The 27,126-nt window shown below is 35.3% G+C and overlaps 14 non-coding genes across 14 annotated transcripts; all 14 read left to right on the top strand.

Moving 5' to 3' along the window:
* Nucleotides 1-3,401: 3,401 nt before the first annotated feature.
* On the top strand, nucleotides 3,402-3,473 carry TRNAD-GUC (transfer RNA aspartic acid (anticodon GUC)). Its single transcript has one exon. It is a non-coding gene; the product is annotated as a tRNA-Asp (tRNA).
* A 1,332-nt stretch (nucleotides 3,474-4,805) lies between these two features.
* Nucleotides 4,806-4,877, top strand: TRNAD-GUC (transfer RNA aspartic acid (anticodon GUC)). The gene has a single exon. It is a non-coding gene; the product is annotated as a tRNA-Asp (tRNA).
* A 625-nt stretch (nucleotides 4,878-5,502) lies between these two features.
* Nucleotides 5,503-5,574, top strand: TRNAD-GUC (transfer RNA aspartic acid (anticodon GUC)). The gene has a single exon. It is a non-coding gene; the product is annotated as a tRNA-Asp (tRNA).
* A 625-nt stretch (nucleotides 5,575-6,199) lies between these two features.
* Nucleotides 6,200-6,271, top strand: TRNAD-GUC (transfer RNA aspartic acid (anticodon GUC)). The gene has a single exon. It is a non-coding gene; the product is annotated as a tRNA-Asp (tRNA).
* Nucleotides 6,272-7,604: 1,333 nt separating this feature from the next.
* On the top strand, nucleotides 7,605-7,676 carry TRNAD-GUC (transfer RNA aspartic acid (anticodon GUC)). Its single transcript has one exon. It is a non-coding gene; the product is annotated as a tRNA-Asp (tRNA).
* Nucleotides 7,677-8,301: 625 nt separating this feature from the next.
* Nucleotides 8,302-8,373, top strand: TRNAD-GUC (transfer RNA aspartic acid (anticodon GUC)). The gene has a single exon. It is a non-coding gene; the product is annotated as a tRNA-Asp (tRNA).
* A 4,114-nt stretch (nucleotides 8,374-12,487) lies between these two features.
* TRNAD-GUC (transfer RNA aspartic acid (anticodon GUC)) lies at nucleotides 12,488-12,559 on the top strand. Its single transcript has one exon. It is a non-coding gene; the product is annotated as a tRNA-Asp (tRNA).
* Nucleotides 12,560-16,671: 4,112 nt separating this feature from the next.
* On the top strand, nucleotides 16,672-16,743 carry TRNAD-GUC (transfer RNA aspartic acid (anticodon GUC)). The gene has a single exon. It is a non-coding gene; the product is annotated as a tRNA-Asp (tRNA).
* A 4,113-nt stretch (nucleotides 16,744-20,856) lies between these two features.
* TRNAD-GUC (transfer RNA aspartic acid (anticodon GUC)) lies at nucleotides 20,857-20,928 on the top strand. The gene has a single exon. It is a non-coding gene; the product is annotated as a tRNA-Asp (tRNA).
* A 1,335-nt stretch (nucleotides 20,929-22,263) lies between these two features.
* On the top strand, nucleotides 22,264-22,335 carry TRNAD-GUC (transfer RNA aspartic acid (anticodon GUC)). The gene has a single exon. It is a non-coding gene; the product is annotated as a tRNA-Asp (tRNA).
* Nucleotides 22,336-23,669: 1,334 nt separating this feature from the next.
* On the top strand, nucleotides 23,670-23,741 carry TRNAD-GUC (transfer RNA aspartic acid (anticodon GUC)). The gene has a single exon. It is a non-coding gene; the product is annotated as a tRNA-Asp (tRNA).
* A 633-nt stretch (nucleotides 23,742-24,374) lies between these two features.
* TRNAD-GUC (transfer RNA aspartic acid (anticodon GUC)) lies at nucleotides 24,375-24,446 on the top strand. The gene has a single exon. It is a non-coding gene; the product is annotated as a tRNA-Asp (tRNA).
* A 1,337-nt stretch (nucleotides 24,447-25,783) lies between these two features.
* On the top strand, nucleotides 25,784-25,855 carry TRNAD-GUC (transfer RNA aspartic acid (anticodon GUC)). The gene has a single exon. It is a non-coding gene; the product is annotated as a tRNA-Asp (tRNA).
* Nucleotides 25,856-26,480: 625 nt separating this feature from the next.
* On the top strand, nucleotides 26,481-26,552 carry TRNAD-GUC (transfer RNA aspartic acid (anticodon GUC)). The gene has a single exon. It is a non-coding gene; the product is annotated as a tRNA-Asp (tRNA).
* Nucleotides 26,553-27,126: the final 574 nt, after the last annotated feature.

The following is a 27,126-nucleotide window of genomic DNA, read 5'->3' on the forward strand; positions in this document are numbered from 1 at the left end:
ACACAATTAAATAAAATGATGTACTTAATAACATTGTAAACTATATTTGTCATTATCCTTGTCTATTACGATTGAGATAAACGTTGAATTCAGTGATGGCCAAATTGCTTACAGATGTGTTAACTAAAAGTCAGAATATGCTCTGAATATTTCAATCTGCACAGACCATACCATCAAAAACAATTTACATCTATAATCTAATGGAAATGGAATGAAGCAGTGGGGAATCTTATGCTTCTGCTCAACTCTAGGGGCTAGATTTAGAAGTGGAGTGGATGCTTTTTGTTAGTAGTGACCCCTGGTGGTAAATGGTTATAAGCTGCAAATGGTAAAGTGAGCTGATTGTATATATATATATATATATATATACATATACATAGATAGATAGAAAGATAGATAGACAGATCGATAAATAGGTATTTATTTTAATCAATCATTTCTTATTAAAGCAGATTATTTTTGGCTAGGAATTTCTGATTTGTAATCATTTATGAAAAAAGATTGCTTCTCCTAACCAAAGGAAGCAAAGCTGCCTATTACAATACTGTGAATTGATTGAGGGCATGCCCTAACCTCATGGAGGTGAGCACTGTTGAACTGAAGCCAATATGTCCTCGTTAGTATAGTGGTCAGTATCCCCGCCTGTCACGCGGGCGACCGGGGTTCAATTCCCCGACGGGGAGACGATTCCTTTTATTCACACAATTAAATAAAATGATGTACTTAATAACATTGTAAACTATATTTGTCATTATCCTTGTCTATTACGATTGAGATAAACGTTGAATTCAGTGATGGCCAAATTGCTTACAGATGTGTTAACTAAAAGTCAGAATATGCTCTGAATATTTCAATCTGCACAGACCATACCATCAAAAACAATTTACATCTATAATCTAATGGAAATGGAATGAAGCAGTGGGGAATCTTATGCTTCTGCTCAACTCTAGGGGCTAGATTTAGAAGTGGAGTGGATGCTTTTTGTTAGTAGTGACCCCTGGTGGTAAATGGTTATAAGCTGCAAATGGTAAAGTGAGCTGATTGTATATATATATATATATATATACATATACATAGATAGATAGAAAGATAGATAGACAGATCGATAAATAGGTATTTATTTTAATCAATCATTTCTTATTAAAGCAGATTATTTTTGGCTAGGAATTTCTGATTTGTAATCATTTATGAAAAAAGATTGCTTCTCCTAACCAAAAGAAGCAAAGCTGCCTATTACAATACTGTGAATTGATTGAGGGCATGCCCTAACCTCATGGAGGTGAGCACTGTTGAACTGAAGCCAATATGTCCTCGTTAGTATAGTGGTCAGTATCCCCGCCTGTCACGCGGCAGACCGGGGTTCAATTCCCCGACGGGGAGACGATTCCTTTTATTCACACAATTAAATAAAATGATGTACTTAATAACATTGTAAACTATATTTGTCATTATCCTTGTCTATTACGATTGAGATAAACGTTGAATTCAGTGATGGCCAAATTGCTTACAGATGTGTTAACTAAAAGTCAGAATATGCTCTGAATATTTCAATCTGCACAGACCATACCATCAAAAACAATTTACATCTATAATCTAATGGAAATGGAATGAAGCAGTGGGGAATCTTATGCTTCTGCTCAACTCTAGGGGCTAGATTTAGAAGTGGAGTGGATGCTTTTTGTTAGTAGTGACCCCTGGTGGTAAATGGTTATAAGCTGCAAATGGTAAAGTGAGCTGATTGTATATATATATATATATATATATACATATACATAGATAGATAGAAAGATAGATAGACAGATCGATAAATAGGTATTTATTTTAATCAATCATTTCTTATTAAAGCAGATTATTTTTGGCTAGGAATTTCTGATTTGTAATCATTTATGAAAAAAGATTGCTTCTCCTAACCAAAGGAAGCAAAGCTGCCTATTACAATACTGTGAATTGATTGAGGGCATGCCCTAACCTCATGGAGGTGAGCACTGTTGAACTGAAGCCAATATGTCCTCGTTAGTATAGTGGTCAGTATCCCCGCCTGTCACGCGGGCGACCGGGGTTCAATTCCCCGACGGGGAGACGATTCCTTTTATTCACACAATTAAATAAAATGATGTACTTAATAACATTGTAAACTATATTTGTCATTATCCTTGTCTATTACGATTGAGATAAACGTTGAATTCAGTGATGGCCAAATTGCTTACAGATGTGTTAACTAAAAGTCAGAATATGCTCTGAATATTTCAATCTGCACAGACCATACCATCAAAAACAATTTACATCTATAATCTAATGGAAATGGAATGAAGCAGTGGGGAATCTTATGCTTCTGCTCAACTCTAGGGGCTAGATTTAGAAGTGGAGTGGATGCTTTTTGTTAGTAGTGACCCCTGGTGGTAAATGGTTATAAGCTGCAAATGGTAAAGTGAGCTGATTGTATATATATATATATATATATACATATACATAGATAGATAGAAAGATAGATAGACAGATCGATAAATAGGTATTTATTTTAATCAATCATTTCTTATTAAAGCAGATTATTTTTGGCTAGGAATTTCTGATTTGTAATCATTTATGAAAAAAGATTGCTTCTCCTAACCAAAAGAAGCAAAGCTGCCTATTACAATACTGTGAATTGATTGAGGGCATGCCCTAACCTCATGGAGGTGAGCACTGTTGAACTGAAGCCAATATGTCCTCGTTAGTATAGTGGTCAGTATCCCCGCCTGTCACGCGGCAGACCGGGGTTCAATTCCCCGACGGGGAGACGATTCCTTTTATTCACACAATTAAATAAAATGATGTACTTAATAACATTGTAAACTATATTTGTCATTATCCTTGTCTATTACGATTGAGATAAACGTTGAATTCAGTGATGGCCAAATTGCTTACAGATGTGTTAACTAAAAGTCAGAATATGCTCTGAATATTTCAATCTGCACAGACCATACCATCAAAAACAATTTACATCTATAATCTAATGGAAATGGAATGAAGCAGTGGGGAATCTTATGCTTCTTCTCAACTCTAGGGGCTAGATTTAGAAGTGGAGTGGATGCTTTTTGTTAGTAGTGACCCCTGGTGGTAAATGGTTATTAGCTGCAAATGGTAAAGTGAGCTGATTGTATATATATATATATATATATACATATACATAGATAGATAGAAAGATAGATAGACAGATCGATAAATAGGTATTTATTTTAATCAATCATTTCTTATTAAAGCAGATTATTTTTGGCTAGGAATTTCTGATTTGTAATCATTTATGAAAAAAGATTGCTTCTCCTAACCAAAGGAAGCAAAGCTGCCTATTACAATACTGTGAATTGATTGAGGGCATGCCCTAACCTCATGGAGGTGAGCACTGTTGAACTGAAGCCAATATGTCCTCGTTAGTATAGTGGTCAGTATCCCCGCCTGTCACGCGGGAGACCGGGGTTCAATTCCCCGACGGGGAGACGATTCCTTTTATTCACACAATTAAATAAAATGATGTACTTAATAACATTGTAAACTATATTTGTCATTATCCTTGTCTATTACGATTGAGATAAACGTTGAATTCAGTGATGGCCAAATTGCTTACAGATGTGTTAACTAAAAGTCAGAATATGCTCTGAATATTTCAATCTGCACAGACCATACCATCAAAAACAATTTACATCTATAATCTAATGGAAATGGAATGAAGCAGTGGGGAATCTTATGCTTCTGCTCAACTCTAGGGGCTAGATTTAGAAGTGGAGTGGATGCTTTTTGTTAGTAGTGACCCCTGGTGGTAAATGGTTATAAGCTGCAAATGGTAAAGTGAGCTGATTGTATATATATATATATATATATATACATATACATAGATAGATAGAAAGATAGATAGACAGATCGATAAATAGGTATTTATTTTAATCAATCATTTCTTATTAAAGCAGATTATTTTTGGCTAGGAATTTCTGATTTGTAATCATTTATGAAAAAAGATTGATTCTCCTAACCAAAAGAAGCAAAGCTGCCTATTACAATACTGTGAATTGATTGAGGGCATGCCCTAACCTCATGGAGGTGAGCACTGTTGAACTGAAGCCAATATGTCCTCGTTAGTATAGTGGTCAGTATCCCCGCCTGTCACGCGGCAGACCGGGGTTCAATTCCCCGACGGGGAGACGATTCCTTTTATTCACACAATTAAATAAAATGATGTACTTAATAACATTGTAAACTATATTTGTCATTATCCTTGTCTATTACGATTGAGATAAACGTTGAATTCAGTGATGGCCAAATTGCTTACAGATGTGTTAACTAAAAGTCAGAATATGCTCTGAATATTTCAATCTGCACAGACCATACCATCAAAAACAATTTACATCTATAATCTAATGGAAATGGAATGAAGCAGTGGGGAATCTTATGCTTCTGCTCAACTCTAGGGGCTAGATTTAGAAGTGGAGTGGATGCTTTTTGTTAGTAGTGACCCCTGGTGGTAAATGGTTATAAGCTGCAAATGGTAAAGTGAGCTGATTGTATATATATATATATATATATATATATATACATATACATAGATAGATAGAAAGATAGATAGACAGATCGATAAATAGGTATTTATTTTAATCAATCATTTCTTATTAAAGCAGATTATTTTTAGCTAGGAATTTCTGATTTGTAATCATTTATGAAAAAAGATTGCTTCTCCTAACCAAAGGAAGCAAAGCTGCCTATTACAATACTGTGAATTGATTGAGGGCATGCCCTAACCTCATGGAGGTGAGCACTGTTGAACTGAAGCCAATATGTCCTCGTTAGTATAGTGGTCAGTATCCCCGCCTGTCACGCGGGAGACCGGGGTTCAATTCCCCGACGGGGAGACGATTCCTTTTATTCACACAATTAAATAAAATGATGTACTTAATAACATTGTAAACTATATTTGTCATTATCCTTGTCTATTACGATTGAGATAAACGTTGAATTCAGTGATGGCCAAATTGCTTACAGATGTGTTAACTAAAAGTCAGAATATGCTCTGAATATTTCAATCTGCACAGACCATACCATCAAAAACAATTTACATCTATAATCTAATGGAAATGGAATGAAGCAGTGGGGAATCTTATGCTTCTGCTCAACTCTAGGGGCTAGATTTAGAAGTGGAGTGGATGCTTTTTGTTAGTAGTGACCCCTGGTGGTAAATGGTTATAAGCTGCAAATGGTAAAGTGAGCTGATTGTATATATATATATATATATATACATATACATAGATAGATAGAAAGATAGATAGACAGATCGATAAATAGGTATTTATTTTAATCAATCATTTCTTATTAAAGCAGATTATTTTTAGCTAGGAATTTCTGATTTGTAATCATTTATGAAAAAAGATTACTTCTCCTAACCAAAAGAAGCAAAGCTGCCTATTACAATACTGTGAATTGATTGAGGGCATGCCCTAACCTCATGAAGGTGAGCACTGTTGAACTGAAGCCAATATGTCCTCGTTAGTATAGTGGTCAGTATCCCCGCCTGTCACGCGGGAGACCGGGGTTCAATTCCCCGACGGGGAGACGATTCCTTTTATTCACACAATTAAATAAAATGATGTACTTAATAACATTGTAAACTATATTTGTCATTATCCTTGTCTATTACGATTGAGATAAACGTTGAATTCAGTGATGGCCAAATTGCTTACAGATGTGTTAACTAAAAGTCAGAATATGCTCTGAATATTTCAATCTGCACAGACCATACCATCAAAAACAATTTACATCTATAATCTAATGGAAATGGAATGAAGCAGTGGGGAATCTTATGCTTCTGCTCAACTCTAGGGGCTAGATTTAGAAGTGGAGTGGATGCTTTTTGTTAGTAGTGACCCCTGGTGGTAAATGGTTATAAGCTGCAAATGGTAAAGTGAGCTGATTGTATATATATATATATATATATACATATACATAGATAGATAGAAAGATAGATAGACAGATCGATAAATAGGTATTTATTTTAATCAATCATTTCTTATTAAAGCAGATTATTTTTGGCTAGGAATTTCTGATTTGTAATCATTTATGAAAAAAGATTGCTTCTCCTAACCAAAGGAAGCAAAGCTGCCTATTACAATACTGTGAATTGATTGAGGGCATGCCCTAACCTCATGGAGGTGAGCACTGTTGAACTGAAGCCAATATGTCCTCGTTAGTATAGTGGTCAGTATCCCCGCCTGTCACGCGGGAGACCGGGGTTCAATTCCCCGACGGGGAGACGATTCCTTTTATTCACACAATTAAATAAAATGATGTACTTAATAACATTGTAAACTATATTTGTCATTATCCTTGTCTATTACGATTGAGATAAACGTTGAATTCAGTGATGGCCAAATTGCTTACAGATGTGTTAACTAAAAGTCAGAATATGCTCTGAATATTTCAATCTGCACAGACCATACCATCAAAAACAATTTACATCTATAATCTAATGGAAATGGAATGAAGCAGTGGGGAATCTTATGCTTCTGCTCAACTCTAGGGGCTAGATTTAGAAGTGGAGTGGATGCTTTTTGTTAGTAGTGACCCCTGGTGGTAAATGGTTATAAGCTGCAAATGGTAAAGTGAGCTGATTGTATATATATATATATATATATACATATACATAGATAGATAGAAAGATAGATAGACAGATCGATAAATAGGTATTTATTTTAATCAATCATTTCTTATTAAAGCAGATTATTTTTGGCTAGGAATTTCTGATTTGTAATCATTTATGAAAAAAGATTGCTTCTCCTAACCAAAAGAAGCAAAGCTGCCTATTACAATACTGTGAATTGATTGAGGGCATGCCCTAACCTCATGGAGGTGAGCACTGTTGAACTGAAGCCAATATGTCCTCGTTAGTATAGTGGTCAGTATCCCCGCCTGTCACGCGGCAGACCGGGGTTCAATTCCCCGACGGGGAGACGATTCCTTTTATTCACACAATTAAATAAAATGATGTACTTAATAACATTGTAAACTATATTTGTCATTATCCTTCTCTATTACGATTGAGATAAACGTTGAATTCAGTGATGGCCAAATTGCTTACAGATGTGTTAACTAAAAGTCAGAATATGCTCTGAATATTTCAATCTGCACAGACCATACCATCAAAAACAATTTACATCTGTAATCTAATGGAAAATGGAATGAAGCAGTGGGGAATCTTATGCTTCTGCTCAACTCTAGGGGCTGGATTTAGAAGTGGAGTGGATGCTTTTTGTTAGTAGTGACCCCTGGTGGTAAATGGTTATAAGCTGCAAATGGTAAAGTGAGCTGATTGTATATATATATATATATATATATATATATATACATATACATAGATAGATAGAAAGATAGATAGACAGATCGATAAATAGGTATTTATTTTAATCAATCATTTCTTATTAAAGCAGATTATTTTTAGCTAGGAATTTCTGATTTGTAATCATTTATGAAAAAAGATTGCTTCTCCTAACCAAAGGAAGCAAAGCTGCCTATTACAATACTGTGAATTGATTGAGGGCATGCCCTAACCTCATGGAGGTGAGCACTGTTGAACTGAAGCCAATATGTCCTCGTTAGTATAGTGGTCAGTATCCCCGCCTGTCACGCGGGAGACCGGGGTTCAATTCCCCGACGGGGAGACGATTCCTTTTATTCACACAATTAAATAAAATGATGTACTTAATAACATTGTAAACTATATTTGTCATTATCCTTGTCTATTACGATTGAGATAAACGTTGAATTCAGTGATGGCCAAATTGCTTACAGATGTGTTAACTAAAAGTCAGAATATGCTCTGAATATTTCAATCTGCACAGACCATACCATCAAAAACAATTTACATCTATAATCTAATGGAAATGGAATGAAGCAGTGGGGAATCTTATGCTTCTGCTCAACTCTAGGGGCTAGATTTAGAAGTGGAGTGGATGCTTTTTGTTAGTAGTGACCCCTGGTGGTAAATGGTTATAAGCTGCAAATGGTAAAGTGAGCTGATTGTATATATATATATATATATATACATATACATAGATAGATAGAAAGATAGATAGACAGATCGATAAATAGGTATTTATTTTAATCAATCATTTCTTATTAAAGCAGATTATTTTTAGCTAGGAATTTCTGATTTGTAATCATTTATGAAAAAAGATTACTTCTCCTAACCAAAAGAAGCAAAGCTGCCTATTACAATACTGTGAATTGATTGAGGGCATGCCCTAACCTCATGAAGGTGAGCACTGTTGAACTGAAGCCAATATGTCCTCGTTAGTATAGTGGTCAGTATCCCCGCCTGTCACGCGGGAGACCGGGGTTCAATTCCCCGACGGGGAGACGATTCCTTTTATTCACACAATTAAATAAAATGATGTACTTAATAACATTGTAAACTATATTTGTCATTATCCTTGTCTATTACGATTGAGATAAACGTTGAATTCAGTGATGGCCAAATTGCTTACAGATGTGTTAACTAAAAGTCAGAATATGCTCTGAATATTTCAATCTGCACAGACCATACCATCAAAAACAATTTACATCTATAATCTAATGGAAATGGAATGAAGCAGTGGGGAATCTTATGCTTCTGCTCAACTCTAGGGGCTAGATTTAGAAGTGGAGTGGATGCTTTTTGTTAGTAGTGACCCCTGGTGGTAAATGGTTATAAGCTGCAAATGGTAAAGTGAGCTGATTGTATATATATATATATATATATATACATATACATAGATAGATAGAAAGATAGATAGACAGATCGATAAATAGGTATTTATTTTAATCAATCATTTCTTATTAAAGCAGATTATTTTTGGCTAGGAATTTCTGATTTGTAATCATTTATGAAAAAAGATTGCTTCTCCTAACCAAAGGAAGCAAAGCTGCCTATTACAATACTGTGAATTGATTGAGGGCATGCCCTAACCTCATGGAGGTGAGCACTGTTGAACTGAAGCCAATATGTCCTCGTTAGTATAGTGGTCAGTATCCCCGCCTGTCACGCGGGCGACCGGGGTTCAATTCCCCGACGGGGAGACGATTCCTTTTATTCACACAATTAAATAAAATGATGTACTTAATAACATTGTAAACTATATTTGTCATTATCCTTGTCTATTACGATTGAGATAAACGTTGAATTCAGTGATGGCCAAATTGCTTACAGATGTGTTAACTAAAAGTCAGAATATGCTCTGAATATTTCAATCTGCACAGACCATACCATCAAAAACAATTTACATCTATAATCTAATGGAAATGGAATGAAGCAGTGGGGAATCTTATGCTTCTGCTCAACTCTAGGGGCTAGATTTAGAAGTGGAGTGGATGCTTTTTGTTAGTAGTGACCCCTGGTGGTAAATGGTTATAAGCTGCAAATGGTAAAGTGAGCTGATTGTATATATATATATATATATATACATATACATAGATAGATAGAAAGATAGATAGACAGATCGATAAATAGGTATTTATTTTAATCAATCATTTCTTATTAAAGCAGATTATTTTTGGCTAGGAATTTCTGATTTGTAATCATTTATGAAAAAAGATTGCTTCTCCTAACCAAAAGAAGCAAAGCTGCCTATTACAATACTGTGAATTGATTGAGGGCATGCCCTAACCTCATGGAGGTGAGCACTGTTGAACTGAAGCCAATATGTCCTCGTTAGTATAGTGGTCAGTATCCCCGCCTGTCACGCGGCAGACCGGGGTTCAATTCCCCGACGGGGAGACGATTCCTTTTATTCACACAATTATATAAAATGATGTACTTAATAACATTGTAAACTATATTTGTCATTATCCTTGTCTATTACGATTGAGATAAACGTTGAATTCAGTGATGGCCAAATTGCTTACAGATGTGTTAACTAAAAGTCAGAATATGCTCTGAATATTTCAATCTGCACAGACCATACCATCAAAAACAATTTACATCTATAATCTAATGGAAATGGAATGAAGCAGTGGGGAATCTTATGCTTCTGCTCAACTCTAGGGGCTAGATTTAGAAGTGGAGTGGATGCTTTTTGTTAGTAGTGACCCCTGGTGGTAAATGGTTATAAGCTGCAAATGGTAAAGTGAGCTGATTGTATATATATATATATATATATATACATATACATAGATAGATAGAAAGATAGATAGACAGATCGATAAATAGGTATTTATTTTAATCAATCATTTCTTATTAAAGCAGATTATTTTTGGCTAGGAATTTCTGATTTGTAATCATTTATGAAAAAAGATTGCTTCTCCTAACCAAAGGAAGCAAAGCTGCCTATTACAATACTGTGAATTGATTGAGGGCATGCCCTAACCTCATGGAGGTGAGCACTGTTGAACTGAAGCCAATATGTCCTCGTTAGTATAGTGGTCAGTATCCCCGCCTGTCACGCGGGCGACCGGGGTTCAATTCCCCGACGGGGAGACGATTCCTTTTATTCACACAATTAAATAAAATGATGTACTTAATAACATTGTAAACTATATTTGTCATTATCCTTGTCTATTACGATTGAGATAAACGTTGAATTCAGTGATGGCCAAATTGCTTACAGATGTGTTAACTAAAAGTCAGAATATGCTCTGAATATTTCAATCTGCACAGACCATACCATCAAAAACAATTTACATCTATAATCTAATGGAAATGGAATGAAGCAGTGGGGAATCTTATGCTTCTGCTCAACTCTAGGGGCTAGATTTAGAAGTGGAGTGGATGCTTTTTGTTAGTAGTGACCCCTGGAGGTAAATGGTTATAAGCTGCAAATGGTAAAGTGAGCTGATTGTATATATATATATATATATATACATATACATAGATAGATAGAAAGATAGATAGACAGATCGATAAATAGGTATTTATTTTAATCAATCATTTCTTATTAAAGCAGATTATTTTTGGCTAGGAATTTCTGATTTGTAATCATTTATGAAAAAAGATTGCTTCTCCTAACCAAAAGAAGCAAAGCTGCCTATTACAATACTGTGAATTGATTGAGGGCATGCCCTAACCTCATGGAGGTGAGCACTGTTGAACTGAAGCCAATATGTCCTCGTTAGTATAGTGGTCAGTATCCCCGCCTGTCACGCGGGCGACCGGGGTTCAATTCCCCGACGGGGAGACGATTCCTTTTATTCACACAATTAAATAAAATGATGTACTTAATAACATTGTAAACTATATTTGTCATTATCCTTGTCTATTACGATTGAGATAAACGTTGAATTCAGTGATGGCCAAATTGCTTACAGATGTGTTAACTAAAAGTCAGAATATGCTCTGAATATTTCAATCTGCACAGACCATACCATCAAAAACAATTTACATCTATAATCTAATGGAAATGGAATGAAGCAGTGGGGAATCTTATGCTTCTGCTCAACTCTAGGGGCTAGATTTAGAAGTGGAGTGGATGCTTTTTGTTAGTAGTGACCCCTGGTGGTAAATGGTTATAAGCTGCAAATGGTAAAGTGAGCTGATTGTATATATATATATATATATATACATATACATAGATAGATAGAAAGATAGATAGACAGATCGATAAATAGGTATTTATTTTAATCAATCATTTCTTATTAAAGCAGATTATTTTTGGCTAGGAATTTCTGATTTGTAATCATTTATGAAAAAAGATTGCTTCTCCTAACCAAAAGAAGCAAAGCTGCCTATTACAATACTGTGAATTGATTGAGGGCATGCCCTAACCTCATGGAGGTGAGCACTGTTGAACTGAAGCCAATATGTCCTCGTTAGTATAGTGGTCAGTATCCCCGCCTGTCACGCGGCAGACCGGGGTTCAATTCCCCGACGGGGAGACGATTCCTTTTATTCACACAATTAAATAAAATGATGTACTTAATAACATTGTAAACTATATTTGTCATTATCCTTGTCTATTACGATTGAGATAAACGTTGAATTCAGTGATGACCAAATTGCTTACAGATGTGTTAACTAAAAGTCAGAATATGCTCTGAATATTTCAATCTGCACAGACCATACCATCAAAAACAATTTACATCTATAATCTAATGGAAATGGAATGAAGCAGTGGGGAATCTTATGCTTCTGCTCAACTCTAGGGGCTAGATTTAGAAGTGGAGTGGATGCTTTTTGTTAGTAGTGACCCCTGGTGGTAAATGGTTATAAGCTGCAAATGGTAAAGTGAGCTGATTGTATATATATATATATATATATACATATACATAGATAGATAGAAAGATAGATAGACAGATCGATAAATAGGTATTTATTTTAATCAATCATTTCTTATTAAAGCAGATTATTTTTAGCTAGGAATTTCTGATTTGTAATCATTTATGAAAAAAGATTACTTCTCCTAACCAAAAGAAGCAAAGCTGCCTATTACAATACTGTGAATTGATTGAGGGCATGCCCTAACCTCATGAAGGTGAGCACTGTTGAACTGAAGCCAATATGTCCTCGTTAGTATAGTGGTCAGTATCCCCGCCTGTCACGCGGGAGACCGGGGTTCAATTCCCCGACGGGGAGACGATTCCTTTTATTCACACAATTAAATAAAATGATGTACTTAATAACATTGTAAACTATATTTGTCATTATCCTTGTCTATTACGATTGAGATAAACGTTGAATTCAGTGATGGCCAAATTGCTTACAGATGTGTTAACTAAAAGTCAGAATATGCTCTGAATATTTCAATCTGCACAGACCATACCATCAAAAACAATTTACATCTATAATCTAATGGAAATGGAATGAAGCAGTGGGGAATCTTATGCTTCTGCTCAACTCTAGGGGCTAGATTTAGAAGTGGAGTGGATGCTTTTTGTTAGTAGTGACCCCTGGTGGTAAATGGTTATAAGCTGCAAATGGTAAAGTGAGCTGATTGTATATATATATATATATATATATACATATACATAGATAGATAGAAAGATAGATAGACAGATCGATAAATAGGTATTTATTTTAATCAATCATTTCTTATTAAAGCAGATTATTTTTGGCTAGGAATTTCTGATTTGTAATCATTTATGAAAAAAGATTGCTTCTCCTAACCAAAGGAAGCAAAGCTGCCTATTACAATACTGTGAATTGATTGAGGGCATGCCCTAACCTCATGGAGGTGAGCACTGTTGAACTGAAGCCAATATGTCCTCGTTAGTATAGTGGTCAGTATCCCCGCCTGTCACGCGGGCGACCGGGGTTCAATTCCCCGACGGGGAGACGATTCCTTTTATTCACACAATTAAATAAAATGATGTACTTAATAACATTGTAAACTATATTTGTCATTATCCTTGTCTATTACGATTGAGATAAACGTTGAATTCAGTGATGGCCAAATTGCTTACAGATGTGTTAACTAAAAGTCAGAATATGCTCTGAATATTTCAATCTGCACAGACCATACCATCAAAAACAATTTACATCTATAATCTAATGGAAATGGAATGAAGCAGTGGGGAATCTTATGCTTCTGCTCAACTCTAGGGGCTAGATTTAGAAGTGGAGTGGATGCTTTTTGTTAGTAGTGACCCCTGGTGGTAAATGGTTATAAGCTGCAAATGGTAAAGTGAGCTGATTGTATATATATATATATATATATACATATACATAGATAGATAGAAAGATAGATAGACAGATCGATAAATAGGTATTTATTTTAATCAATCATTTCTTATTAAAGCAGATTATTTTTGGCTAGGAATTTCTGATTTGTAATCATTTATGAAAAAAGATTGCTTCTCCTAACCAAAAGAAGCAAAGCTGCCTATTACAATACTGTGAATTGATTGAGGGCATGCCCTAACCTCATGGAGGTGAGCACTGTTGAACTGAAGCCAATATGTCCTCGTTAGTATAGTGGTCAGTATCCCCGCCTGTCACGCGGGCGACCGGGGTTCAATTCCCCGACGGGGAGACGATTCCTTTTATTCACACAATTAAATAAAATGATGTACTTAATAACATTGTAAACTATATTTGTCATTATCCTTGTCTATTACGATTGAGATAAACGTTGAATTCAGTGATGGCCAAATTGCTTACAGATGTGTTAACTAAAAGTCAGAATATGCTCTGAATATTTCAATCTGCACAGACCATACCATCAAAAACAATTTACATCTATAATCTAATGGAAATGGAATGAAGCAGTGGGGAATCTTATGCTTCTGCTCAACTCTAGGGGCTAGATTTAGAAGTGGAGTGGATGCTTTTTGTTAGTAGTGACCCCTGGTGGTAAATGGTTATAAGCTGCAAATGGTAAAGTGAGCTGATTGTATATATATATATATATATATACATATACATAGATAGATAGAAAGATAGATAGACAGATCGATAAATAGGTATTTATTTTAATCAATCATTTCTTATTAAAGCAGATTATTTTTGGCTAGGAATTTCTGATTTGTAATCATTTATGAAAAAAGATTGCTTCTCCTAACCAAAAGAAGCAAAGCTGCCTATTACAATACTGTGAATTGATTGAGGGCATGCCCTAACCTCATGGAGGTGAGCACTGTTGAACTGAAGCCAATATGTCCTCGTTAGTATAGTGGTCAGTATCCCCGCCTGTCACGCGGGCGACCGGGGTTCAATTCCCCGACGGGGAGACGATTCCTTTTATTCACACAATTAAATAAAATGATGTACTTAATAACATTGTAAACTATATTTGTCATTATCCTTGTCTATTACGATTGAGATAAACGTTGAATTCAGTGATGGCCAAATTGCTTACAGATGTGTTAACTAAAAGTCAGAATATGCTCTGAATATTTCAATCTGCACAGACCATACCATCAAAAACAATTTACATCTATAATCTAATGGAAATGGAATGAAGCAGTGGGGAATCTTATGCTTCTGCTCAACTCTAGGGGCTAGATTTAGAAGTGGAGTGGATGCTTTTTGTTAGTAGTGACCCCTGGTGGTAAATGGTTATAAGCTGCAAATGGTAAAGTGAGCTGATTGTATATATATATATATATATATACATATACATAGATAGATAGAAAGATAGATAGACAGATCGATAAATAGGTATTTATTTTAATCAATCATTTCTTATTAAAGCAGATTATTTTTGGCTAGGAATTTCTGATTTGTAATCATTTATGAAAAAAGATTGCTTCTCCTAACCAAAAGAAGCAAAGCTGCCTATTACAATACTGTGAATTGATTGAGGGCATGCCCTAACCTCATGGAGGTGAGCACTGTTGAACTGAAGCCAATATGTCCTCGTTAGTATAGTGGTCAGTATCCCCGCCTGTCACGCGGCAGACCGGGGTTCAATTCCCCGACGGGGAGACGATTCCTTTTATTCACACAATTAAATAAAATGATGTACTTAATAACATTGTAAACTATATTTGTCATTATCCTTGTCTATTACGATTGAGATAAACGTTGAATTCAGTGATGGCCAAATTGCTTACAGATGTGTTAACTAAAAGTCAGAATATGCTCTGAATATTTCAATCTGCACAGACCATACCATCAAAAACAATTTACATCTATAATCTAATGGAAATGGAATGAAGCAGTGGGGAATCTTATGCTTCTGCTCAACTCTAGGGGCTAGATTTAGAAGTGGAGTGGATGCTTTTTGTTAGTAGTGACCCCTGGTGGTAAATGGTTATAAGCTGCAAATGGTAAAGTGAGCTGATTGTATATATATATATATATATATACATATACATAGATAGATAGAAAGATAGATAGACAGATCGATAAATAGGTATTTATTTTAATCAATCATTTCTTATTAAAGCAGATTATTTTTGGCTAGGAATTTCTGATTTGTAATCATTTATGAAAAAAGATTGCTTCTCCTAACCAAAAGAAGCAAAGCTGCCTATTACAATACTGTGAATTGATTGAGGGCATGCCCTAACCTCATGGAGGTGAGCACTGTTGAACTGAAGCCAATATGTCCTCGTTAGTATAGTGGTCAGTATCCCCGCCTGTCACGCGGCAGACCGGGGTTCAATTCCCCGACGGGGAGACGATTCCTTTTATTCACACAATTAAATAAAATGATGTACTTAATAACATTGTAAACTATATTTGTCATTATCCTTGTCTATTACGATTGAGATAAACGTTGAATTCAGTGATGGCCAAATTGCTTACAGATGTGTTAACTAAAAGTCAGAATATGCTCTGAATATTTCAATCTGCACAGACCATACCATCAAAAACAATTTACATCTATAATCTAATGGAAATGGAATGAAGCAGTGGGGAATCTTATGCTTCTGCTCAACTCTAGGGGCTAGATTTAGAAGTGGAGTGGATGCTTTTTGTTAGTAGTGACCCCTGGTGGTAAATGGTTATAAGCTGCAAATGGTAAAGTGAGCTGATTGTATATATATATATATATATATACATATACATAGATAGATAGAAAGATAGATAGACAGATCGATAAATAGGTATTTATTTTAATCAATCATTTCTTATTAAAGCAGATTATTTTTAGCTAGGAATTTCTGATTTGTAATCATTTATGAAAAAAGATTACTTCTCCTAACCAAAAGAAGCAAAGCTGCCTATTACAATACTGTGAATTGATTGAGGGCATGCCCTAACCTCATGAAGGTGAGCACTGTTGAACTGAAGCCAATATGTCCTCGTTAGTATAGTGGTCAGTATCCCCGCCTGTCACGCGGGAGACCGGGGTTCAATTCCCCGACGGGGAGACGATTCCTTTTATTCACACAATTAAATAAAATGATGTACTTAATAACATTGTAAACTATATTTGTCATTATCCTTGTCTATTACGATTGAGATAAACGTTGAATTCAGTGATGGCCAAATTGCTTACAGATGTGTTAACTAAAAGTCAGAATATGCTCTGAATATTTCAATCTGCACAGACCATACCATCAAAAACAATTTACATCTATAATCTAATGGAAATGGAATGAAGCAGTGGGGAATCTTATGCTTCTGCTCAACTCTAGGGGCTAGATTTAGAAGTGGAGTGGATGCTTTTTGTTAGTAGTGACCCCTGGTGGTAAATGGTTATAAGCTGCAAATGGTAAAGTGAGCTGATTGTATATATATATATATATATATACATATACATAGATAGATAGAAAGATAGATAGACAGATCGATAAATATGTATTTATTTTAATCAATCATTTCTTATTAAAGCAGATTATTTTTGGCTAGGAATTTCTGATTTGTAATCATTTATGAAAAAAGATTGCTTCTCCTAACCAAAAGAAGCAAAGCTGCCTATTACAATACTGTGAATTGATTGAGGGCATGCCCTAACCTCATGGAGGTGAGCACTGTTGAACTGAAGCCAATATGTCCTCGTTAGTATAGTGGTCAGTATCCCCGCCTGTCACGCGGCAGACCGGGGTTCAATTCCCCGACGGGGAGACGATTCCTTTTATTCACACAATTAAATAAAATGATGTACTTAATAACATTGTAAACTATATTTGTCATTATCCTTCTCTATTACGATTGAGATAAACGTTGAATTCAGTGATGGCCAAATTGCTTACAGATGTGTTAACTAAAAGTCAGAATATGCTCTGAATATTTCAATCTGCACAGACCATACCATCAAAAACAATTTACATCTATAATCTAATGGAAAATGGAATGAAGCAGTGGGGAATCTTATGCTTCTGCTCAACTCTAGGGGCTAGATTTAGAAGTGGAGTGGATGCTTTTTGTTAGTAGTGACCCCTGGTGGTAAATGGTTATAAGCTGCAAATGGTAAAGTGAGCTGATTGTATATATATATATATATATATATACATATACATAGATAGATAGAAAGATAGATAGACAGATCGATAAATAGGTATTTATTTTAATCAATCATTTCTTATTAAAGCAGATTATTTTTGGCTAGGAATTTCTGATTTGTAATCATTTATGAAAAAAGATTGCTTCTCCTAACCAAAGGAAGCAAAGCTGCCTATTACAATACTGTGAATTGATTGAGGGCATGCCCTAACCTCATGGAGGTGAGCACTGTTGAACTGAAGCCAATATGTCCTCGTTAGTATAGTGGTCAGTATCCCCGCCTGTCACGCGGGCGACCGGGGTTCAATTCCCCGACGGGGAGACGATTCCTTTTATTCACACAATTAAATAAAATGATGTACTTAATAACATTGTAAACTATATTTGTCATTATCCTTGTCTATTACGATTGAGATAAACGTTGAATTCAGTGATGGCCAAATTGCTTACAGATGTGTTAACTAAAAGTCAGAATATGCTCTGAATATTTCAATCTGCACAGACCATACCATCAAAAACAATTTACATCTATAATCTAATGGAAATGGAATGAAGCAGTGGGGAATCTTATGCTTCTGCTCAACTCTAGGGGCTAGATTTAGAAGTGGAGTGGATGCTTTTTGTTAGTAGTGACCCCTGGTGGTAAATGGTTATAAGCTGCAAATGGTAAAGTGAGCTGATTGTATATATATATATATATATATACATATACATAGATAGATAGAAAGATAGATAGACAGATCGATAAATAGGTATTTATTTTAATCAATCATTTCTTATTAAAGCAGATTATTTTTGGCTAGGAATTTCTGATTTGTAATCATTTATGAAAAAAGATTGCTTCTCCTAACCAAAAGAAGCAAAGCTGCCTATTACAATACTGTGAATTGATTGAGGGCATGCCCTAACCTCATGGAGGTGAGCACTGTTGAACTGAAGCCAATATGTCCTCGTTAGTATAGTGGTCAGTATCCCCGCCTGTCACGCGGGCGACCGGGGTTCAATTCCCCGACGGGGAGACGATTCCTTTTATTCACACAATTAAATAAAATGATGTACTTAATAACATTGTAAACTATATTTGTCATTATCCTTGTCTATTACGATTGAGATAAACGTTGAATTCAGTGATGGTCAAATTGCTTACAGATGTGTTAACTAAAAGTCAGAATATGCTCTGAATATTTCAATCTGCACAGACCATACCATCAAAAACAATTTACATCTATAATCTAATGGAAATGGAATGAAGCAGTGGGGAATCTTATGCTTCTGCTCAACTCTAGGGGCTAGATTTAGAAGTGGAGTGGATGCTTTTTGTTAGTAGTGACCCCTGGTGGTAAATGGTTATAAGCTGCAAATGGTAAAGTGAGCTGATTGTATATATATATATATATATATACATATACATAGATAGATAGAAAGATAGATAGACAGATCGATAAATAGGTATTTATTTTAATCAATCATTTCTTATTAAAGCAGATTATTTTTGGCTAGGAATTTCTGATTTGTAATCATTTATGAAAAAAGATTGCTTCTCCTAACCAAAAGAAGCAAAGCTGCCTATTACAATACTGTGAATTGATTGAGGGCATGCCCTAACCTCATGGAGGTGAGCACTGTTGAACTGAAGCCAATATGTCCTCGTTAGTATAGTGGTCAGTATCCCCGCCTGTCACGCGGCAGACCGGGGTTCAATTCCCCGACGGGGAGACGATTCCTTTTATTCACACAATTAAATAAAATGATGTACTTAATAACATTGTAAACTATATTTGTCATTATCCTTGTCTATTACGATTGAGATAAACGTTGAATTCAGTGATGGCCAAATTGCTTACAGATGTGTTAACTAAAAGTCAGAATATGCTCTGAATATTTCAATCTGCACAGACCATACCATCAAAAACAATTTACATCTATAATCTAATGGAAATGGAATGAAGCAGTGGGGAATCTTATGCTTCTGCTCAACTCTAGGGGCTAGATTTAGAAGTGGAGTGGATGCTTTTTGTTAGTAGTGACCCCTGGTGGTAAATGGTTATAAGCTGCAAATGGTAAAGTGAGCTGATTGTATATATATATATATATATATACATATACATAGATAGATAGAAAGATAGATAGACAGATCGATAAATAGGTATTTATTTTAATCAATCATTTCTTATTAAAGCAGATTATTTTTGGCTAGGAATTTCTGATTTGTAATCATTTATGAAAAAAGATTGCTTCTCCTAACCAAAAGAAGCAAAGCTGCCTATTACAATACTGTGAATTGATTGAGGGCATGCCCTAACCTCATGGAGGTGAGCACTGTTGAACTGAAGCCAATATGTCCTCGTTAGTATAGTGGTCAGTATCCCCGCCTGTCACGCGGCAGACCGGGGTTCAATTCCCCGACGGGGAGACGATTCCTTTTATTCACACAATTAAATAAAATGATGTACTTAATAACATTGTAAACTATATTTGTCATTATCCTTGTCTATTACGATTGAGATAAACGTTGAATTCAGTGATGGCCAAATTGCTTACAGATGTGTTAACTAAAAGTCAGAATATGCTCTGAATATTTCAATCTGCACAGACCATACCATCAAAAACAATTTACATCTATAATCTAATGGAAATGGAATGAAGCAGTGGGGAATCTTATGCTTCTGCTCAACTCTAGGGGCTAGATTTAGAAGTGGAGTGGATGCTTTTTGTTAGTAGTGACCCCTGGTGGTAAATGGTTATAAGCTGCAAATGGTAAAGTGAGCTGATTGTATATATATATATATATATATACATATACATAGATAGATAGAAAGATAGATAGACAGATCGATAAATAGGTATTTATTTTAATCAATCATTTCTTATTAAAGCAGATTATTTTTAGCTAGGAATTTCTGATTTGTAATCATTTATGAAAAAAGATTACTTCTCCTAACCAAAAGAAGCAAAGCTGCCTATTACAATACTGTGAATTGATTGAGGGCATGCCCTAACCTCATGAAGGTGAGCACTGTTGAACTGAAGCCAATATGTCCTCGTTAGTATAGTGGTCAGTATCCCCGCCTGTCACGCGGGAGACCGGGGTTCAATTCCCCGACGGGGAGACGATTCCTTTTATTCACACAATTAAATAAAATGATGTACTTAATAACATTGTAAACTATATTTGTCATTATCCTTGTCTATTACGATTGAGATAAACGTTGAATTCAGTGATGGCCAAATTGCTTACAGATGTGTTAACTAAAAGTCAGAATATGCTCTGAATATTTCAATCTGCACAGACCATACCATCAAAAACAATTTACATCTATAATCTAATGGAAATGGAATGAAGCAGTGGGGAATCTTATGCTTCTGCTCAACTCTAGGGGCTAGATTTAGAAGTGGAGTGGATGCTTTTTGTTAGTAGTGACCCCTGGTGGTAAATGGTTATAAGCTGCAAATGGTAAAGTGAGCTGATTGTATATATATATATATATATATACATATACATAGATAGATAGAAAGATAGATAGACAGATCGATAAATATGTATTTATTTTAATCAATCATTTCTTATTAAAGCAGATTATTTTTGGCTAGGAATTTCTGATTTGTAATCATTTATGAAAAAAGATTGCTTCTCCTAACCAAAAGAAGCAAAGCTGCCTATTACAATACTGTGAATTGATTGAGGGCATGCCCTAACCTCATGGAGGTGAGCACTGTTGAACTGAAGCCAATATGTCCTCGTTAGTATAGTGGTCAGTATCCCCGCCTGTCACGCGGCAGACCGGGGTTCAATTCCCCGACGGGGAGACGATTCCTTTTATTCACACAATTAAATAAAATGATGTACTTAATAACATTGTAAACTATATTTGTCATTATCCTTCTCTATTACGATTGAGATAAACGTTGAATTCAGTGATGGCCAAATTGCTTACAGATGTGTTAACTAAAAGTCAGAATATGCTCTGAATATTTCAATCTGCACAGACCATACCATCAAAAACAATTTACATCTGTAATCTAATGGAAAATGGAATGAAGCAGTGGGGAATCTTATGCTTCTGCTCAACTCTAGGGGCTGGATTTAGAAGTGGAGTGGATGCTTTTTGTTAGTAGTGACCCCTGGTGGTAAATGGTTATAAGCTGCAAATGGTAAAGTGAGCTGATTGTATATATATATATATATATATATATATATATATACATATACATAGATAGATAGAAAGATAGATAGACAGATCGATAAATAGGTATTTATTTTAATCAATCATTTCTTATTAAAGCAGATTATTTTTAGCTAGGAATTTCTGATTTGTAATCATTTATGAAAAAAGATTGCTTCTCCTAACCAAAGGAAGCAAAGCTGCCTATTACAATACTGTGAATTGATTGAGGGCATGCCCTAACCTCATGGAGGTGAGCACTGTTGAACTGAAGCCAATATGTCCTCGTTAGTATAGTGGTCAGTATCCCCGCCTGTCACGCGGGAGACCGGGGTTCAATTCCCCGACGGGGAGACGATTCCTTTTATTCACACAATTAAATAAAATGATGTACTTAATAACATTGTAAACTATATTTGTCATTATCCTTGTCTATTACGATTGAGATAAACGTTGAATTCAGTGATGGCCAAATTGCTTACAGATGTGTTAACTAAAAGTCAGAATATGCTCTGAATATTTCAATCTGCACAGACCATACCATCAAAAACAATTTACATCTATAATCTAATGGAAATGGAATGAAGCAGTGGGGAATCTTATGCTTCTGCTCAACTCTAGGGGCTAGATTTAGAAGTGGAGTGGATGCTTTTTGTTAGTAGTGACCCCTGGTGGTAAATGGTTATAAGCTGCAAATGGTAAAGTGAGCTGATTGTATATATATATATATATATATACATATACATAGATAGATAGAAAGATAGATAGACAGATCGACAAATAGGTATTTATTTTAATCAATCATTTCTTATTAAAGCAGATTATTTTTGGCTAGGAATTTCTGATTTGTAATCATTTATGAAAAAAGATTGCTTCTCCTAACCAAAGGAAGCAAAGCTGCCTATTACAATACTGTGAATTGATTGAGGGCATGCCCTAACCTCATGGAGGTGAGCACTGTTGAACTGAAGCCAATATGTCCTCGTTAGAATAGTGGTCAGTATCCCCGCCTGTCACGCGGGAGACCGGGGATCAATTCCCCGACGGGGAGACGATTCCTTTTATTCACACAATTAAATAAAATGATGTACTTAATAACATTGTAAACTATATTTGTCATTATCCTTGTCTATTACGATTGAGATAAACGTTGAATTCAGTGATGGCCAAATTGCTTACAGATGTGTTAACTAAAAGTCAGAATATGCTCTGAATATTTCAATCTGCACAGACCATACCATCAAAAACAATTTACATCTATAATCTAATGGAAATGGAATGAAGCAGTGGGGAATCTTATGCTTCTGCTCAACTCTAGGGGCTAGATTTAGAAGTGGAGTGGATGCTTTTTGTTAGTAGTGACCCCTGGTGGTAAATGGTTATAAGCTGCAAATGGTAAAGTGAGCTGATTGTATATATATATATATATATATATATATATATATACATATACATAGATAGATAGAAAGATAGATAGACAGATCGATAAATAGGTATTTATTTTAATCAATCATTTCTTATTAAAGCAGATTATTTTTAGCTAAGAATTTCTGATTTGTAATCATTTATGAAAAAAGATTGCTTCTCCTAACCAAAGGAAGCAAAGCTGCCTATTACAATACTGTGAATTGATTGAGGGCATGCCCTAACCTCATGGAGGTGAGCACTGTTGAACTGAAGCCAATATGTCCTCGTTAGTATAGTGGTCAGTATCCCCGCCTGTCACGCGGGAGACCGGGGTTCAATTCCCCGACGGGGAGACGATTCCTTTTATTCACACAATTAAATAAAATGATGTACTTAATAACATTGTAAACTATATTTGTCATTATCCTTGTCTATTACGATTGAGATAAACGTTGAATTCAGTGATGGCCAAATTGCTTACAGATGTGTTAACTAAAAGTCAGAATATGCTCTGAATATTTCAATCTGCACAGACCATACCATCAAAAAAAATTTACATCTATAATCTAATGGAAATGGAATGAAGCAGTGGGGAATCTTATGCTTCTGCTCAACTCTAGGGGCTAGATTTAGAAGTGGAGTGGATGCTTTTTGTTAGTAGTGACCCCTGGTGGTAAATGGTTATAAGCTGCAAATGGTAAAGTGAGCTGATAGTATATATATATATATATATATATATATATACATATACATAGATAGATAGAAAGATAGATAGACAGATCGATAGATAGGTATTTATTTTAATCAATCATTTCTTATTAAAGCAGATTATTTTTGGCTAGGAATTTCTGATTTGTAATCATTTATGAAAAAAGATTGCTTCTCCTAACCAAAGGAAGCAAAGCTGCCTATTACAATACTGTGAATTGATTGAGGGCATGCCCTAACCTCATGGAGGTGAGCACTGTTGAACTGAAGCCAATATGTCCTCGTTAGTATAGTGGTCAGTATCCCCGCCTGTCACGCGGGAGACCGGGGTTCAATTCCCCGACGGGGAGACGATTCCTTTTATTCACACAATTAAATAAAATGATGTACTTAATAACATTGTAAACTATATTTGTCATTATCCTTGTCTATTACGATTGAGATAAACGTTGAATTCAGTGATGGCCAAATTGCTTACAGATGTGTTAACTAAAAGTCAGAATATGCTCTGAATATTTCAATCTGCACAGACCATACCATCAAAAACAATTTACATCTATAATCTAATGGAAATGGAATGAAGCAGTGGGGAATCTTATGCTTCTGCTCAACTCTAGGGGCTAGATTTAGAAGTGGAGTGGATGCTTTTTGTTAGTAGTGACCCCTGGTGGTAAATGGTTATAAGCTGCAAATGGTAAAGTGAGCTGATTGTATATATATATATATATATATATATACATATACATAGATAGATAGAAAGATAGATAGACAGATCGATAAATAGGTATTTATTTTAATCAATCATTTCTTATTAAAGCAGATTATTTTTGGCTAGGAATTTCTGATTTGTAATCATTTATGAAAAAAGATTGCTTCTCCTAACCAAAAGAAGCAAAGCTGCCTATTACAATACTGTGAATTGATTGAGGGCATGCCCTAACCTCATGGAGGTGAGCACTGTTGAACTGAAGCCAATATGTCCTCGTTAGTATAGTGGTCAGTATCCCCGCCTGTCACGCGGCAGACCGGGGTTCAATTCCCCGACGGGGAGACGATTCCTTTTATTCACACAATTAAATAAAATGATGTACTTAATAACATTGTAAACTATATTTGTCATTATCCTTCTCTATTACGATTGAGATAAACGTTGAATTCAGTGATGGCCAAATTGCTTACAGATGTGTTAACTAAAAGTCAGAATATGCTCTGAATATTTCAAACTGCACAGACCATACCATCAAAAACAATTTACATCTGTAATCTAATGGAAAATGGAATGAAGCAGTGGGGAATCTTATGCTTCTGCTCAACTCTAGGGGCTGGATTTAGAAGTGGAGTGGATGCTTTTTGTTAGTAGTGACCCCTGGTGGTAAATGGTTATAAGCTGCAAATGGTAAAGTGAGCTGATTGTATATATATATATATATATATATATATATATACATATACATAGATAGATAGAAAGATAGATAGACAGATCGATAAATAGGTATTTATTTTAATCAATCATTTCTTATTAAAGCAGATTATTTTTAGCTAGGAATTTCTGATTTGTAATCATTTATGAAAAAAGATTGCTTCTCCTAACCAAAGGAAGCAAAGCTGCCTATTACAATACTGTGAATTGATTGAGGGCATGCCCTAACCTCATGGAGGTGAGCACTGTTGAACTGAAGCCAATATGTCCTCGTTAGTATAGTGGTCAGTATCCCCGCCTGTCACGCGGGAGACCGGGGTTCAATTCCCCGACGGGGAGACGATTCCTTTTATTCACACAATTAAATAAAATGATGTACTTAATAACATTGTAAACTATATTTGTCATTATCCTTGTCTATTACGATTGAGATAAACGTTGAATTCAGTGATGGCCAAATTGCTTACAGATGTGTTAACTAAAAGTCAGAATATGCTCTGAATATTTCAATCTGCACAGACCATACCATCAAAAACAATTTACATCTATAATCTAATGGAAATGGAATGAAGCAGTGGGGAATCTTATGCTTCTGCTCAACTCTAGGGGCTAGATTTAGAAGTGGAGTGGATGCTTTTTGTTAGTAGTGACCCCTGGTGGTAAATGGTTATAAGCTGCAAATGGTAAAGTGAGCTGATTGTATATATATATATATATATATACATATACATAGATAGATAGAAAGATAGATAGACAGATCGATAAATAGGTATTTATTTTAATCAATCATTTCTTATTAAAGCAGATTATTTTTGGCTAGGAATTTCTGATTTGTAATCATTTATGAAAAAAGATTGCTTCTCCTAACCAAAGGAAGCAAAGCTGCCTATTACAATACTGTGAATTGATTGAGGGCATGCCCTAACCTCATGGAGGTGAGCACTGTTGAACTGAAGCCAATATGTCCTCGTTAGTATAGTGGTCAGTATCCCCGCCTGTCACGCGGGAGACCGGGGTTCAATTCCCCGACGGGGAGACGATTCCTTTTATTCACACAATTAAATAAAATGATGTACTTAATAACATTGTAAACTATATTTGTCATTATCCTTGTCTATTACGATTGAGATAAACGTTGAATTCAGTGATGGCCAAATTGCTTACAGATGTGTTAACTAAAAGTCAGAATATGCTCTGAATATTTCAATCTGCACAGACCATACCATCAAAAACAATTTACATCTATAATCTAATGGAAATGGAATGAAGCAGTGGGGAATCTTATGCTTCTGCTCAACTCTAGGGGCTAGATTTAGAAGTGGAGTGGATGCTTTTTGTTAGTAGTGACCCCTGGTGGTAAATGGTTATAAGCTGCAAATGGTAAAGTGAGCTGATTGTATATATATATATATATATACATATACATAGATAGATAGAAAGATAGATAGACAGATCGATAAATAGGTATTTATTTTAATCAATCATTTCTTATTAAAGCAGATTATTTTTGGCTAGGAATTTCTGATTTGTAATCATTTATGAAAAAAGATTGCTTCTCCTAACCAAAAGAAGCAAAGCTGCCTATTACAATACTGTGAATTGATTGAGGG

The sequence above is a fragment of the Triturus cristatus genome, chromosome 4_1 (genome assembly GCF_964204655.1).
Source record: "Triturus cristatus chromosome 4_1, aTriCri1.1, whole genome shotgun sequence".
NCBI lineage: Eukaryota > Metazoa > Chordata > Amphibia > Caudata > Salamandridae > Triturus > Triturus cristatus.